The sequence below is a fragment of the Leopardus geoffroyi genome, chromosome C2 (assembly GCF_018350155.1).
Source record: "Leopardus geoffroyi isolate Oge1 chromosome C2, O.geoffroyi_Oge1_pat1.0, whole genome shotgun sequence".
NCBI classification, from domain to species: domain Eukaryota; kingdom Metazoa; phylum Chordata; class Mammalia; order Carnivora; family Felidae; genus Leopardus; species Leopardus geoffroyi.
Genome location: NC_059333.1, coordinates 136,035,108 through 136,047,207, shown reverse-complemented (window position 1 = coordinate 136,047,207; position 12,100 = coordinate 136,035,108).

Genomic DNA, 12,100 nt, shown 5'->3' with positions numbered 1-12,100 from the left:
TCAACCGACTAAACCACCCAGGCACCCCTATAACTATTTTTTCTGTCAGTGGGGAATCTGGCTCCATTTATCCATGATATATTTACTTATTTCCTCTAGCATAAGTAGTTTCAGAATTGCTAATTGATATCTTTTTTTAAAAAGTTTATGTTTACTTATTTTTGAGAGAGAGTGGGGCAGAGCCTCAGAGGGGGAAGGGAGACACAGAATCCAGAGCAGGCTCCAGGCTCTGAGCTGTCGGCACAGAGCCCTAGGCAGGGCTCGAACCCAGGAATCATGATCTGAGCCAAAGTCAGACACTTAACCAACTGAGCCACACAGGCACCTGGCTAATAGATATCTTTGTGAAAAGCAGACCTACTGACTAGAATTCCGTATTTGTTTACAGGTCTTTATTCTTCAAAAATATAAGGGTCTTGAAAGACAAAGAAAGACTGAAAAGAATCTCCAGATTAAATGATTTAAAAAAAATCATAATAACTGAATGAAATGAATACTCTTGGTTTATATCCTGGACCAGAAAAGAAAAGAATATTTGGGCAATTAGTGAAATTTAATATGGTTCTAAGATTAGAATATCACTGAATCAATGCTATATTTCAAGAATTGAAAATTCATTTGTGATTATGTGAGAAGTACTCAGGAGTGTAGGAACAGGATGTCTGTGGTTTACTTTCAAATTGTTCAGAAAAATATATGTATATACACAAAGATATATGTATATATATATGTTTACATATGGAAGGATACAGTGAATGATAAAGGAAATGGGGCAAAATGTTAACAACTACAAATCTGGATAGGAGGTATAATGCAGTTGTTCCTAGTAGTTGTTCTAGTAGCTAGAAAAATGTCAAGAAAAATTCTAAAAATTAGCACTACCGATGATAGCTGCATAAATTAGAGAAATAGGAGAACAGGAACAAAATCAGAAGAATAAATCGAAAACATTAACCAATGGAATAAAAAGCTTGTTCTCTGAAGAGACCGAAAAAATAGACACGTTCTTGACACGTCTCATTCAGAGGAATAGCGCTTGTATAAGGCAACAGAGTTATGGAGCATAACTATAGATACAGAGATACAATGTTAGGCCAGTAAACTTGAAAATCTAGATGAAGTGGATGATAGAATAAGAAAATAAAAATTTCCAGGGGCGCCTGGGTGGCTCAGTCCGTTAAGCGTCCGACTTCAGCTCAGGTCATGATCTCGCAGTCTGTGAGTTCGAGCCCCGCATTGGGCTCTGTGCTGACAGCTTGCAGCTTGGAGCCCTGCTTCGGATTCTGTGTCTCCCTGTCTCTCTGCCCCTCCCCTGCTCAGGCTCTATCTCTCTCTCTGTCTCAAAAATAAATAAAAGCACTTAAAAAAATTAAAAAACAAAGAAAAGAAAAATTTCCAAAAGTGGCTCAAGAAGTCAAGGAAAAGTTAAACAGTATCACATGTGCATAACAAAAATAAATTTGGAAGTTGTAAAAGATGACCCCCCATGAAAAGGGGGTAGTGTGAACACTCAACAACTTTGTAAAAAATGTCAGTGACCCTTAATGTAACCATAGATGTAATCCTATCTCAATCAAAATCTCGTCATGACCTTTTCCATAACTTAAGAATCTAATTCTAAATTCTTGTGAGAGACAGAATGAATATGTATGTAGCCAAGATTATCTTGAAAAACTAGGAAATTTTGAGAGCTTCCATATTTCCACCCATCATACCATAGTAGAACCTCGTGAAAATTAGAATAGTACTGATACATTAAAAAATCGATCAGTAAAAAATTTAAAAAAAAAAAAAAAAAAAAAAAAGGGGCGCCTGGGTGGCGCAGTCGGTTAAGCGTCCGACTTCAGCCAGGTCGCGATCTCGCGGTCCGTGAGTTCGAGCCCCGCGTCAGGCTCTGGGCTGATGGCTCAGAGCCTGGAGCCTGTTTCCAATTCTGTGTCTCCCTCTCTCTCTGCCCCTCCCCCGTTCATGCTCTGTCTCTCTCTGTCCCAAAAATAAATAAACGTTGAAAAAAAAAAAAAAATTTAAAAAAAAAAAAAAAAAATCGATCAGTGAAGAACAATAGAAATCTAAGACACATATCTGTATACACATGGAAATGGTGTACATTTTGCATGCAGTGAAAAAAAGATCAAGCAACAAGTCCCAAATACATTAAAGGTCTAAATTGACAAAAAATAAATGACAAATCTCTTCAAAAGCCCTGTGGCAAAATGTGCTTAGAAGCTTGGAATAGGATTGGTCATCTTAAACAAGACATAAATTGAAAATGTCTCTTATGGAGGGGTGCCTGGGTGACTCAGTCGGTTGGGCGTCTGACTTCAGTTCAGGTCATGCATGATCTTGTGGTTCGTGAGTTCGAGCCCTGCATTGGGCTCTGTGCTAACAGCTAGGAGCCTGGAGCCTGCTTTAGACTCTGTGTCTCCCTCTCTCTCTGCCCCTCCCCTGCTTGTACCCTGTCTCTGTCTCTCTCAAAAATAAATAAACATTAAAAAAAAAAAAAGAAAATGTCTTTTATGGAAAAGACTGATATATTTGAAATTTGAAGAGAATATCAGTAAGACAAATGATACAAAATTTTAAAAAATTTACAAGACAAGAACAGATTGGGATGATGTTTTCATTGTTTATAACTGAAAGGGATTAAAAAACAGATATACTTTCAAACTCCTAAATTTACTAAGAAAGAGACAATCAATCCAGCCGAAAATGGGGCAGAAGATGTGAACAGATCATGTACAGAATAGGAAGTACACATGGGTGAAAAAATTTAGACACGAGCTGTTTAGCACCATTAACAACCAGGGGAATGCCAAAGAATACAATGAGACTGACAATAACTACCAAGGCTGACAATATTAAGAGGTGGTGAAATGTGAGAAAATGGGTATTTTTAATGCTACTCATGAAACATCAATTCATACAGCCACTTTGACATTGGTATTTCTAAATCTTTCAAAACAAAATAAGTGAATGAATTCTCTTTGACTCCGGATTTCCACTTCTCATTATCTAATCTTGGGGAATGTGTGTATGTGTGCATAAAGAGGCACAGAAGTGATGTCTACCACAGCATTGTTGTGATAGCAAGTAAATTTAGGGAGACAATTTTCATCAGAATTAGAAAGAAAAAATACCGTACAATGGAATTTCAAGTGTAATCTGGGCCATATGTGGTAAATTGATGTAAACAGTATGAAAGGACTGTCAGGACGTATTGAGTGACAAAAGCAAGCTACAAAAGAATAAATATGGTATAATACCATTTATTTTAAAAAATACTCATGCAAAATAAAACTATAGACAACTAAGCATCACTGTGTACAGGCAGAGAAGAAATGCCTATTCCAAACTGATTTAATGAACAAAAAAAATCTCTTTGGTATCCTTAGGGAAAATATAGAAACAGAGGTGATGATTAAGGATGACATAACTTCATCTCTACTGTTTACATTTTTTACATCTATTCAAATGGCACTGTTGTAATTGAATTTTTTTTTCAATTTTTAAAAAGAAAAGCAGAAGGAAGCTATTTGCTCTGCAGCTATAACTAGCCATGTGTATTATATTCACATACATCAGTTGAAGGTCCCAAAGATCACTTTCTCTGGTGAATTATCACACAAGTAATGTCATTTATACAACTCCATACATACATACATAACCGCATGCATACATGTATGTGTGACAAGTTTGATTAAACATTCATATTTAGAGGGTGCCTGGGTGACTCAGTTGGTTAAACATCTGACTTCAGCTCAGGTCATGATCTCAGGGTCTGTGAGTTTGAACCCCGCATCGGGCTCTGTGCTGACAGCTCAGAGCCAGGAGCTGGTTCAGATTCTGTGTCTCCCTCGCTCTCCGCCCCACCCCACTCACGCCCTCTCTCTCTCTCTCTCTCAAAAATTAAATAAACATTAAAAGAATCCATATTTAAAATAATCACGTATGTTTAATTTTATGTAATGTTTACATTCCTAAAGAGTTAAACCTAAATAGCTTTTTCCTAAGTTCAATCATATTTTCAATGCTGTAACAGAGTACAATTATCTAAAAAAATATGCCATGGTGAGTTATTTTTTAAAGTGAACAAATACTCCACAAAATGCTTTCTTTATAAATGTGAAATTTATATATCAACTTTACTTCATAGAAGATAGCCCTGCAGGTAACTTTGCTCCCTGCCTTTCAGATAAAATATAGCTAATTTATACAGATTATTTTTATTATATTCTTGGACTAGTTTATTTTTATAAAAAGCACTGTCAGAATGCAGCCCTATCATTTAAATACCAAATATCCTCCACAGATTTCTTTCTGAATCATCAAAATCTCCTTGGAAAACTGTGTGTTTGGGGGCAATTGCTATATTAGTTTTCATATTTTAATTTTCTTGCCAAATATTTAAATATATTTGATAACTACCAATGCAAGCTGAAGGATTTTAAGAATGTGTTCAAGGGGATTATATTAGAGACTTCAGAGTAACTTGCAGATCTAGAGGGGTTTCCAAGGCTAAATGAATTCTTAGCAGGTTTACGAGAGAACCTTTTGGAAATAATTTGTAAGTTTATCTGTTAATCAGCAAATCTGATTTCTACAATATTGCCCACAGTGAATAATTAGCTATTTTTCATGGCTGTAACGCTTAGTTAAGAATGATAAATTTTAATTATAGATTTTTATTATTTTTCTTTAAGGGAGATGAGATCCGAGAATAGAAGGCGTGTTTTAAAATAAAAGGTCACCAAATTCCAATTCTCTTGAAAATACAGGCTTTTGCCTATCAATAGCCAAATCTCAGGGGAACTTAATGGTCCAAATCACATATTTTGTCATCTTGTGGTAGTTAGAGGTAAGCTGAATATTAGAAATTAGTGTGAAAGGCCAGCAATCACCTGGACAGGTGGAAGGTAATGCCCAGATCTGATTGTAACCTCCAGTGTATTTTCCTTTTAAACATCCTTTTTCTCTCTCCAAAATCTGTTGACAGCTATATCCTTAAATACAAAGGGAAAAACTATGGGTCTAGCTCCAAACTTTTCTCAGGGATTAGGAAAAATAGCCAAGGCCAAATGGGGTAAAAATCTACACCCACAAAGCCATTTTTTAATACTCCCTTTGAAATGTTTTTATTATTACATGAAAGAGAAAAGTACAGAATAATAGAAAGGAAAACAAATTATAGAAAATTTAAATTTGGCTAGTCACATGACTGAGAAATAGTTTTGAATGCCCACTGGAAGTTGGTAAAAATGCTTTTGTGTTTCGTTTAATAATGAAAGGCAGTATTTCTTACACTTGTCTAACAAAGTACAAAGGTAAATCTGCCTACCCGATAATTTGCATTCATAGTTCAGGGGAAACTAATTAAATCATCTCAACAGTCATACAGCAAGAAAATAGGCACTCACAAAAAATTAACATACAACAAGTATTAAATAGAAAATGGAAGTGGCCCCATAATTCCATGCTCAAAAGAGAGTGAATGCAAATGGTTTGATGTGTATTCAGCCAGATGTTTTGCAAAGATAAGGATATCTAGGTAAGTATCTCTTGTATATTTTCTTCCAATTTATCCTTTACTCTTTTTTAAAAAAATTTTTTTTTAACGTTTATTTATTTTTGAGACAGAGAGAGACAGAGCATGAATGCGGGAGGGACAGAGAGAGAGGGAGACACAGAATCTGAAGCAGGCTCCAGGTTCTGAGCCATCAGCCCAGAGCCCGACATGGGGCTCGAACTCACGGACCAGGAGATCGTGACCTGAGCTGCAGTCTGATGCTTAACTAACTGAGCCACCCAGGCGCCCCTATCCTTTACTCTTTAAGATTCACTCTAAGACTACGTTGTAGGAGAGAAGACAACGTTTGTAAAAAAGCTGAAAGGAAGCAGATTAGACCAGAAGATAAGAGAGTTCCAGGAAAATGGAACAATATTAGAAAAGATTTTTTGGAATTAGCTATTTGGTCAATCTAGAAATAGAAATAATTATATAGTGGCATATTCATTTGGAATGCCCTGATCTTTCCCATTTCCTTCTGCTAAAAAAATTATATCGAACCTCACAACTACTGACCCTTTTCACTGGTAGGGTATTTAGGTCTTTCTATTTAACTGAGCTCAAAATCCCAATACATTCATAAAGAAAGGAAGCAAAAGCACGTTGTAGGAACTGCCAGATTCTAGGTGCTCTACTGAATGTTGGCTAAGATACACCAGGGTCCTGGATAGAGCTGGACATAGATGAAGCTTCGAGGGAGACTGTTTTGCTTTTAGCCATTTTGGCTTGTGCTGAATTTATTTATTTAAATTCCTACTTCTTAATCTCCACACTTCTCATTGTCTTCGTCTATAATATAAGAGTAATCACCTTCCTAATATGCCTTGCGAAGATTTTGTGATGTCAAAATCATGTTAAAAGAAACCAAACTTTGTTTAAAAACTTAACAAGTGAACTCTATCTGGTGGTGAACTGAGTGTCCCTTCTTCTTTGGATAAGAAATTTATTGATATGAGTCAATTTGGGAATAACCCCATTATTTCTCAAACTGAACCATTAGTGATTCTCATGCAAATGGGCTCAGGAAGGAAGTGATACAGTGAGATATCAGTAATGTCAGGGTTTCCATTCCATGAGGAGTAGACTTTGAACGGTAGAAATGTGCTCGCTCATTTAAGACTGGACTGTGTGCCTTGATGTAAAGTGAATGTGTATATTTCTTTTGTCACAAAGAAAATTAAGTCAGTTAGAAACAGTAAGAAAATCAAATATGTACCAGAAATGCTTGGTCCAGGGCGCCTGGGTGTCTCAGTTGGTTGAGCATCAACTCTTGATTTCGGCTCAGGTCATGATCCCAGTGCCATGGTTTTACTCTGCAGAACACTCTAATAAATTTCCTGAGTGTAAATCTCTTTCTCAGAATTGTATTTTTGGGTTTTGTTGTTGTTGTTGTTGTTGTTTGGTTTTGAGAGAGAGAGAGAGAGAGCGCGAGCAGTATGATCAGGGTAGGTGCAGAGAGAGAAAGAAAATCTTTTTTTTTAAGTTTGCTTTTGAGAGAGAGAGAAGGAGAGAGTATGTGAGTGCTAATGGGAGAGGAGCAGAGAGAGAGAGAGAGAGAGGGAATACCAAGCAGGCTCTGCACTGTCAGTTTTGAACCCGACCCAGGGCTCAAATTTAATAAATCAAAAAGCACAGTAAAATCCAATTATTTGACATTATGAAGAAAATAAACATAGAAATTGCTAAAAAACTTTGTTGGACTGTGGAATAGAAGAACCTAGTTTTTTGTTATGGACCACCTATACATGCAATATGCATGCATTACTTTGAATTGTCTCAGGATAGGAATCTGTAAAAAATGCATGTGTCTGCTTTTTACCTTCAAAAATAATATAAAGGTCTATCTATGAAATGTAAAGAAGCCAGAGTGAAGCTAAATCATTGAACTGACCTCTCCAAATATATAATGGAATCATTTAAAATTTGGTTTAAAACAAACAAGCAAAAGACTACCAAATGTCCAAACAAGGAAGGAGGTCAACCTCATGGTCCTAAACATCAAAACATGGCAGCCAAGAAAGAGAAGTTTGTAGTATGATCTTGTCTACTATACCTTGATTCTTCTGCTTTCCAACCCTCATTGTCACAATTTCATGAACACTGTTCATGGAAGAAGATGATTTTTTTTTAAATGAAAATTCTCCTCAATATTTGCCCTCCAAACTCACACTCACCTTGATTTGAAGAAATGCACTAAGGAGGTGAATGAAGATTATGAAGAGAAAGCCCTTTGCATAGAAGCTTCTTCCACTATTGTCCTGTTAAAAGCTGTCTGATTCACCATTTTTTTTTAATTTTAGGGAGAGGAAGAGAGTGTGAGTGGGGAAAAGGAGCAGAGAGAGAGAGAGAGAGAGAGAGAGAATGAATCTCAAGCAGGCTCCACACACTCAGCACAGATCCCAACCTGGGACTTGATCCCAAGATCCTGGGATCATAACCTGAACCAAAATCAAGAGTTGGATGCTCAACTGACTGAGCCACCCAAGTGCCCCTACTTCACCATTTCTAAAGCCTTCAGGCTGAAGAGTCAAAGTTTAGTGATATTTCTCCTTAAGAAAGAAGATATATTCCTGAGTAGGGAAGTGAAACTTAGTACCAGATATTTAATAACCTTTCGGGATAGAAAACAGAGTCTGGGTCATCCTGCAAAGGGAGGAAACGGCCCAGTTGAGCCATGGTTTTCCCACCAACATAGTCTCTCTATCTCCCTCTCTTCCTCTCTCTCTCTCTCTCTCTTCACTGTAGGGTTACACAGATGAGGAAGAGACACAATGCATAGTCCTTGAACTATGACTTGGATGTAAAAGAAACAGGCCTCAAATGAAATAGTGTGTCAAGGAAAATATCCCCACAGTGTATATTGTGAGATCTTGAGAGAACTTCTTGTGTTAAACAAGAGAAAGATGAAAACAAATGGCACAAGAAATAGTCTGAAAAAAACACAGAAGGAGAAAAAGAGGCAGGAAGGAAGGAGGGAAGGGAGGGAAAAAGGGAAGGAGAACGAGGAGGACGGGTAAGGGAAGAGAGAGAGAAGGAGGTGAGAGGAAGGAAAAAAGAATGCAAAAGGAGTGCTAAGAACCTATTCACAGTTTCACCATCAAAAATCAATCCACGTAATTCACCATATTAACAAAAGAAAAAGAAGAAAAACCATTTGATCAGATCATCTCAATAGAGGCAGAAAAAAAATCATTTAACAAACCCTACCACTCACTCATGTTAAAAGCTCAGCGAACAAAATAGAAGAGATCTTCCTGGAGATGCTTTACTTCTTTAACAGTTCTAGGGAAATGACCGTGCAGATCCATGAAGCATAACGAAAAGAACGAGACAAGAAGGAAAGGCAGGCATCACTAATTGTACCTGCATCACTCCTCATTCCCAGGTAGGCTTGCAGGCTTTGTTAGAAGGAACACTCTTTCTTCACCAATGTGGGTCCGTAGATTGATCCAAAAGGTGGAAGACTTGATCCTCTGTGTCAGAACAATGGCAAACCTCACTTAATAGGATAATGAATGACTTACTCCCATTTTTTTCAAATTCTCTATCATCCTAGAACTTTATCCATTTTCTCCTTCCTCTGAACCTCAATAGTATTTGTATTTCCCTTTCTTAGGTTACTTCTTTGACTTTTAGTTGTGTCAAATAATTTTTGTTTGTTTTTCCTTTTCTTTTCTTTTTTCTTTTTTTGTTTTTGGGGTCTTTTTTAGAAAGAGAGAGACCATATGCAAGCAGGAGAGAGGCAGACAGAGAAAGAGAGAGAGAGACTCATAAGTAGGTTCCATGCTCAACACAGAGCCTGATTTGGGGCTCGACTCCATGACCCTAGGATCATGATCTGAGCCAAAATCAAGAGTTGGATGCTCAACTAACTGAGCCACTGGGGCGCCCCAGTATCAACAATCTTCATTATTCTATTCAACTCTAAATTCTTGAAAACAGGGTTCTGTATTGACCATCTTTGTATTTCCCCAGAGCATGCGTGAGAGTCTTTCTCCTAGTTGCTGCTCAATAACGACTTATACGTAAAATTGAATCAGAGGGCATTACAAGGGACAGAGCCCTGAACTAGAAATGAGGGATCTTGAATTCTAAGCCCGTCTTAGTCATTGACTAGTTGTAGGACCTCATAGAAGCCTCTGCCTCTCTGGGTTTCAGTTTCCTTTCCTATTAAATGTAAGAGTTAGAATGAAATTGCAAGGTCTTAAGATTCCTGCCAGCTGTAAAACTGTTTTGTGATGAATTTTAAAAGATAAAGTTAAAAACTACTTTTGTTTTATTTTTTATTTATTTTAGTGAACTTTATGCCCAATGTGGGGCTTGTCATGACCCCAAGATTAAGAGTCTCTACCAGTTGAGCCAACCAGGTGCCCCGGACTTTTCTTTTAGATATATGAATGGTGCCTCTGTTGTTTTGCTAGATGTTGTCTTCATTGTAAAGACAGGTTGGGGAAGAAAGAATCCAGAAAATACATCCCTGATAGAAACTGCAGCAGCGACCTACCCAGGTGTTTAAAGTAGGACACTCTGTGGGTGCCCCCACAGGCTTTGTGGTGAGGCTGACGATCAGAGGACCTAAGAAATTTGGGGAAGACAGAGCATCACAGGTGTATCTACAGTTAAAGAATTCTGAGCTATAGATCACTACAAAGTCTGGAGAGGAAGAAAGGCAGCTGCCAGACCAATATACCCTTTTTAGAGACTGAGTTTACACGGGAACAGTTGCCAGTGTGGGACTGGCCTAATGATTTTATCTCATTCTTTGTCTGACTTCCCTCCAGTGAATCTTGTAAGGGAACCAGCTACCTGATCCTTTAATCCTACTAACATTTTATAAAAGAAGATTCAAATTAGTTTTGCTTATTCCAGATGCTTTATATGCAAATGAGCTTTAGAATTGGTGGCAACTAAAATGTGAAGCAGACTCCATGATCAGTTGGAGGAAATACTCCCACCTGAAAACCCTCCCCAAACAAAAAGATGACTCCCTTATCCTTGCTGCTCCTGGCTGTCTTTTCTTAAGGGAATTTCAGAATCTTCAGATATCCACTGTGACTCTTTGATACCAAAGAGGAACTCTTCAGATTCCTTTCATGTGTAATTGGCTTTGACTTCCCCCAAACAACATGTGGATCACTATCCCTGCCTTCCATAAATAGCATTACCTATGCAGTATTAATCAGAGTTTGCAAGTCAAATATTAAGATCATTCCTTGGGGTAATCCAATGGTACAACTTTGCCATTTTATTTTCCCCTTTGCAACTCTAACTAGACAAGGGAAACTAAAACACTGAGCTAGGAATTATTTATTTAAAGCCTCAATCCAACACACGCAGACTCTGGATAAAGATTGCTCACTCTCCTTTAGAATAAAAGTGGCGTCTTAATGCAGAGCGGTGTGGAGCCTCAGCCTTGCCTGTGGGCCAGCTTTTACATCCTCCCATGTAGCCTGGCATTTGCCCTCTAGCATTCCCATGTTGCTTGGCTCCAAATGGAAGTGCTCTTAATTTCAAATGATTTATTGGGGACAAGTGGGAGGCCTGTCTGATCTAAGTCTGTTTGTATTTGGTTTCCTGCATCTCAGGGGTGATTTTAAGACAATATCTCATGTTGCAAAGGAGGGATAAGAAAGAGCAATGCCCACCTGCTGTTGGGTTGAAGCTCGCTGGTTGGTTATGCAGCTGTGTGGTGCCATTTTCTGCAGCAATGAAAAGAAAGAGAATCAACTGTGAGGACAGCAGCTAGATCATGGACTGGCAAGAGAAATTTGTGCAATTCCCATCAAGTTATTAGCTGAAGGGCAGTTCTGTTGGATTGTTCAAAGAACAGAGGGCTAGCCCTAGCGACTCCAATATGGGTGATGGGGTCACGGGCCAGCTTCTCTGTTGTTCTGCTCCCACAACACTCACTTCTGTTACATCTTCCAGACTATACAAAAATTACACTTTTTAAATGTTTGTTTTCATTATTTCCTATGAGCTACTCATAGGAAGGGGACTGTATTTGTATCCTATTGATTCTCTACAGTCCGAAGGAAATAGCAAATACTCAAGAAAAATGTGAAATGAATAGATGTGTGTGTGAATGAATTAAAACCTTTTTTTCAGGTAAAGCAGGTGCATCCTTTTGGGGAAAGGTGTTGTATTTACATGGTGGCATCTAATGGAAAACACAGTTCATGACCCTTACTACCATTTCTCTTCATAAAATATCAGATAAAAAGATTAAAGCAGCCAGATAACTTTCTGCAGTGCTGAGAATGTTCTATATTTGTGCTGTCCAACACAGTAGCCACTACCACTTGTAGCTATTGAGCACTTAAATATTGAGCTTAGTATGACCGAGGAACTGGATTTTAGATTTTCTTTAATTTTAATTATTTTAAATTTAAGTAGCCACATGTGGTTTGTAGTTACGATATTGGCTAGCACAGATCTAGAGAAATCCCCACGAAAGACAGAGAAAAGAAAAGTATACTGCTTCTTGATGCTTTTCGAAGGGAAATGTGTGTATATGTGTACCTGTGCACATGCACG